At 47.5% G+C, this 6,000-nt stretch overlaps 1 protein-coding gene across 2 annotated transcripts in view; it reads left to right on the plus strand.

The window, feature by feature from the left end:
- LOC118219851 (adenylate cyclase type 9-like) overlaps positions 1-6,000 on the plus strand; it is a 39,442-nt gene that overhangs the window by 18,423 nt on the left and 15,019 nt on the right. The gene's annotated exons all lie outside the window — the stretch shown is intronic.

Below are 6,000 nucleotides of genomic sequence, written 5' to 3' on the forward strand. Positions count from 1 at the left end.
GGGGGGGATTTAGAGTGAAATATACAGCGTGGTGGTGGTTAGTCTAGGTATAGTCTGAAGAGATGAGTCTTCAGGCCAATCTACTCCACCCTCTCATTCTCTCCTCCCTGTCACTCACTCTCTCTCTCTCTCTCTCTCTCTCCCTCTCCACTTCCCTCTCTGTGCTGGTTTCCCTAACCCTTAGCATGTAGCGCAGAGATCAGTGGTGTGAGGATGTTTATGTACACCGAGCGCTTCAGGAAAGCTTAATGCTGTCAGCCGGAGTCAAGGCCACAAGGCCCAGCTCAGCTCAGACTCGTGAGTCCACTGCAGCTTCCAGCACCTGTGACCAGCTGGGAGGGAGTGTGTGTATGTACTGTGTGTATGTACTCTGTGTGTGTATATGTGGATGTGCGTGTGTGTGCTGTATGTGTATATGTGTGTGGGTGGTGGGTTGTGAATACCTGCATGTGAGTCAGTGTTCTGTGTTTGTCTGCTCTACTGTGTGTTTCCAGCTTCAGCCTCTCTCTTTCTCAATGCATCTGTGTGCTCGTTGCTTCCTTCAGTCAGACTGGTTTTGAATGCCCCACTTGGGGGACAGTATTTGTAAATCTCACTGAATGAATCTGAAATTCTGATATCCCATCCTGGATGGAGCACTTCTCGCATGCACTTCCTGCCTGTGGAGTCTGCAGTGTGTGCTGTATGCACTTCCTGTCTGTGGAGTCTGCAGTATGTGCTACTTGCACTTCCTGTCTGTGGAGTCTGCAGTGTGAGCTACTTGCACTTCCTGTCTGTGGAGTCTGCAGTATTTGCTACATGCACTTCCTGTCTGTGGAGTCTACATTGTGAGCTACTTGCACTTCCTGTCTGTGGAGTCTGCAGTGTTTGCTACATGCACTTCCTGTCTGTGGAGTCTACATTGTGAGCTACTTGCACTTCCTGTCTGTGGAGTCTGCAGTGTTTGCTACATGCATTTCCTGTCTGTGGAGTCTGCAGTGTTTGCTACATGCACTTCCTGTCTGTGGAGTCTACATTGTGAGCTACTTGCACTTCCTGTCTGTGGAGTCTGCAGTGTTTGCTACATGCACTTCCTGTCTGTGGAGTCTGCAGTGTTTGCTACATGCACTTCCTGTCTGTGGAGTCTGCAGTGTGAGCTACTTGCACTTCCTGTCTGTGGAGTCTGCAGTGTTTGCTACATGCACTTCCTGTCTGTGGAGTCTACATTGTGAGCTACTTGCACTTCCTGTCTGTGGAGTCTGCAGTGTTTGCTACATGCACTTCCTGTCTGTGGAGTCTGCAGTGTTTGCTACATGCATTTCCTGTCTGTGGAGTCTACATTGTGAGCTACTTGCACTTCCTGTCTGTGGAGTCTGCAGTGTTTGCTACATGCACTTCCTGTCTGTGGAGTCTACATTGTGAGCTACTTGCACTTCCTGTGGTCTGTGGAGTCTGATGGTGAGGCGCAACATGGCTCTGACCGTCCAGGTTCCGCTCAAACTCTGGCCGGTGGAAGGGCCCGCATGCTTCCGCTACGGCCCCAGAATGCTTTGGGACCGGTGGCTTTCTGACCAAATCGGTGTCGTTTGTAGCTTCTGCGAGTTTCGGTGAAGTAGATTTTATCCAATTTTGGCTTGTTTCCTTTTGCCGGGTACCGATTGTCTCACTTGAGGTAAAGGGGGAGGGTGGACAGGTAGTAACTAAGTAGCTACTGAAATATACCGCTTTGTGAATTCCACTCTGGACACTGCCCCCCTTCCATGGTGCCGGATGAGGGGGGGCCAAGCTGAGCTGTCAGCTGTTCCCTGGGAAAGGCCGGCCCCCTGCCAAAATAAATGAGGCCAGACAGGCACATGATCCTGGGGTCATTAAATACCCGTCCAGCAAAGTGGCCCCAATGTGGTGCAATTAAAATGGCCCCGGGGTCTGCAACTCCTGGCCCCGCTAATTCCGTCTGAAAGGAAGGAAGAAAGGATGGCGGAGGGGGTGAGGGAGTGAATGAACCCTTTTATTATGTGCCCCAGTCCCCAAATTCCCACCCCCAGGGGGAGAGGGGGAGGGCCTGCCTGGGTCACTGAGAGTCAGTTTGTGTAATTAGGAGCTTTGCTTTCTGCCTGTTATTGATGTTGTTGATGATGTCGTAGATGTCCCGGTTGTTCTTGTAGCTGATGCGTGTCGGTGCTGATATTGTGGCTGGTGGAGTTGATTGGGGGGGGGGGGGGGGGTCTGCACATGCTTTGTGGTGCTAACATCCTTCCCTGCAGTGTTGCTGAATTTGGGGAGCTTGAGAGAGACCACCCCCCTCCCCCACCCTCCAGTGCTACCTTACAGTGTTGTCTGTCTGTGCTCGTCTGTTGGTCTGTACAAATTCAGCAGGAATCTAAGATGGCTGCACTCGCATGTTGCACTGAAGCATTATGTAGATTATGGTGTAAGCACTGAAGAAAGCATGCAGTGGAAATGTTGAAATGTCTCCCCTAGTTTGATCTAGCACTGTGCATTTTCTTTGCGCACACTCACATACACACGCACACACAGACACACACACACGCACGCACACACACACGTGTACATGTATACACACGCGCACAAACATAAACATGCACACGCCCCACTTTTAGGGGCCCCCTAGACCCATAGGGCCAAGGAAAGCTTTCCCTGTTCTACCACCTTAGCCCCGCCCCTGACTAATGCAGTGTACAGACATGCGTATGTATACACACACGTCTGTGCCCCCCCAAGTCAGGACCTTCTGTCCTAAACCCCCCCCCCCCCCTCCGATTCCCATCTTCCTCTGTATTCCCCTATTCCAAAATCCTCTCTCTACCTTTCATTCCACATGTGAATTCCAGTGATGAAGGATTACCTATCGACGATGTGTTATGGCCATTACACTTATCATTAATGGCTACTTTGGGATATGGGTGATTTGTTAAAGTGAGCCTTTTGTTTGTTTGCACTCATTGTAAGTCTGTGGATTAGAGCGTCAGCTCAGTGCCTGGAATATAAGTGCCGATGACTCAGTCACAAACTCGCACTCTTACACTCTAATATACTTACACACACATGCATGCACACACCCCCCTGTGTATGTATGTATGCTCTCACATACCTACGGACTGTAAAACACTGACATGCACAGACTCTCACGCATGCACGCTCGCACGCACACACACACACAGAGCAAGGCTCAGAGTAGGACTGTCTTGGTAATAAGCGGTGACTCAATAGCGGAACGACCTTGTCCCTGTTCTGAAAAATTCCTTTTATTTTGTTCTCTCTCTTTCTTTCTCTTTCTCTGTCGAACTCTATCACTATGTGGGTGTGTGAGCGAGTGCCTGCGTGCATGCGTGTGTAGTCATTCTTGTGGCAGGGTTTTGAGTTTAACAGGTGCTCTGGAGATATTCTCTTAACAAGCCACTACCCTCTATTTGGCTGAATATTCTGGCTCCTGTGTGAGAGACACACCCCCTCCCTTAGCCTCGCCCATGTGCACTCATCTCAGTTCCCGCCCCTTCCTCTTCCTGTCACCCAGACATCCTGTCATTTAGACATTCTGCTTTACATAGCTCTACCCGCCATGGGCCTCTGTTACTGTCCCTAATACAGCACCCGCTGTATCACTACAAAATGATGTCACAGGAAAAGGATCATTTTGCTCGCAGTGGGAGGGGTGGCAGTGTAGTGGTTAGGTAACTTGGATATTACAGGTTGGATCGCCAGGTTAGGGCACTGTCGTTGTACCCTTGAGCAAAGTCCTTAACCTAAATTGCTTCAGTGATATGTCCAGATGTATAAACGGATGCTGTGCTTTAAAAGACAGTCGCGTGAGTCGTTTTGGTTAAGTGCGTTCGGTAAATGGCAGTGATGAAAGAGGTCCCCTGCTGCCCCCTGTCTTCCTGTTAGCACACTGCCTTGTCTCTACAGGCACATCAGTGGTGACCGGCGTGGTCGGTGTGGGACATCCCACTGCCAGGGCCGTGGTGTTCGGGTCTTAATCAAATACGCTCTGGAGGCCAGACATTCAGATCATTCATGAATCCCGGCATGTTGCTCAGATATCTCTGTGTTAAGTGTACTCAGATGTAAAGTACCCGGTGCTGTCCTTCGGAATAAATTAATATTATCATTGTGTTGTTTTGTTATTATTTTAGGCTCGTCCTTGTGAACGTTGGTGAGAGAACTGCATTTTCCCTCTTTTTTTTGGGTGAACTTAGATTGGGTGATAACCAAATATTTGGCTAATATTTCTCCCTTGAAACCTGCTATTCCTTCATTACATTACATTACATTACATTACATTACAGGCATTTAGCAGACGCTCTTATCCAGAGCGACTTACACAACTTTTACACAGCATTTTTACATTGTATCCATTTATACAGCTGGATATATACTGAAGCAATGCAGGTTAAGTACCTTGCTCAAGGGTACAACGGCAGTGTCCTTACCCGGGAATCGAACCTGCGACCTTTCGGTTACAAGCCCAGTTCCTTACCCACCGTGCTACACTCCGTCCTTCAACTGGTGCATGTGAACAAACGAGCACAATGTTAAATATTAAATGTCCCCTTAGGCCTGTTAGAATGGGTGTTTTAATGTTCTATTAGCATGGTCATTTTTCAGAACTGTTTGGTGGTTTTTTTTAGTCTTTTTTTTTTTTAACTAGCAGACTAGGTTACTTTGATTTCTTTTTTCCTTTGGTTTTGTAGGGGGACATGCTGGTGTTACTCGGTTTTTGGCTAGTTAACGCAAGTTGGTTACACAGTGAACTGATCTCACCTGGCTACTTGAGTCTAAATTGGTTTCTGATTTAGAGGTGAAAACGGAAGCTCTGTTACTCTGCGACTGCTTCAGGCCCTGGATCTGTGAGGGATGTTAGTCCTCACACTGTAGTATGTTAGTGAGAGATGTTAGTCCTCACACTGCAGTATGTTAGTGAGAGATGTTAGTCCTCACACTGTAGTATGTTCGTGAGCGATGTCAGTCCTCACACTGTAGTATGTTGGTGAGAGATGTTAGTCCTCACACTGCAGTATGTTAGTGAGAGATGTTAGTCCTCCTCACACTGTAGTATGTTAGTGAGAGATGTTAGTCCTCCTCACACTGTAGTATGTTGGTGAGAGATGTTAGTCCTCACACTGTTGTATGTTAGTGAGAGATGTTAGTCCTCCTCACACTGTAGTATGTTAGTGAGAGATGTTAGTCCTCCTCACACTGTAGTATGTTAGTGAGGGATGTTAGTCCTCCTCACACTGTAGTATGTTGGTGAGAGATGTTAGTCCTCACACTGTTGTATGTTAGTGAGAGATGTTAGTCCTCCTCACACTGTAGTATGTTAGTGAGGGATGTTAGTCCTCCTCACACTGTAGTATGTTAGTGAGGGATGTTAGTCCTCACACTGTAGTATGTTCATGAGAGATGTTAGTCCTCCTCACACTGTAGTATGTTAGTGAGGGATGTTAGTCCTCACACTGCAGTATGTTAGTGAGAGATGTTAGTCCTCACACTGTAGTATGTTAGTGAGGGATGTTAGTCCTCACACTGCAGTATGTTAGTGAGAGATGTTAGTCCTCACACTGTAGTATGTTTGTGAGAGATGTTAGTCCTCACACTGTAGTATGTCAGAACAGCAGAGAATCTTACCACCTTCAAACGCAGACTGAAGACTCATCTCTTCAGGCTGCACCTCTCCCCACCCCTCCCTAGCCTATAGTTTAGCTCAATGTACCTAGTTAGGATAATACGATTACGTTAGTTTATTTGGCAGGATTGTTGTTGTTGTTGTTGTTGTTTTTGTCTGATTAGGCAAATGTGATTCCAGTGCTAGTTTGTACTTGGTAGGATTGTTGTTTGCTGAACAGGTTACTCTACAGGGTTGGAGTCCTGATCGATGTCGTCACTTCTGGCACTACGGTCCTTACTTCACTCTAGTGTGTTTCTTTTGCACCTCTACACCGTGAACCAATGCACTTGTTGTACGTCGCTCTGGATAAGAGCGTCTGCTAAATGCCTGTAATG

Source organism: Anguilla anguilla, chromosome 2, assembly GCF_013347855.1.
Source record: "Anguilla anguilla isolate fAngAng1 chromosome 2, fAngAng1.pri, whole genome shotgun sequence".
NCBI classification, from domain to species: Eukaryota; Metazoa; Chordata; class Actinopteri; order Anguilliformes; family Anguillidae; genus Anguilla; species Anguilla anguilla.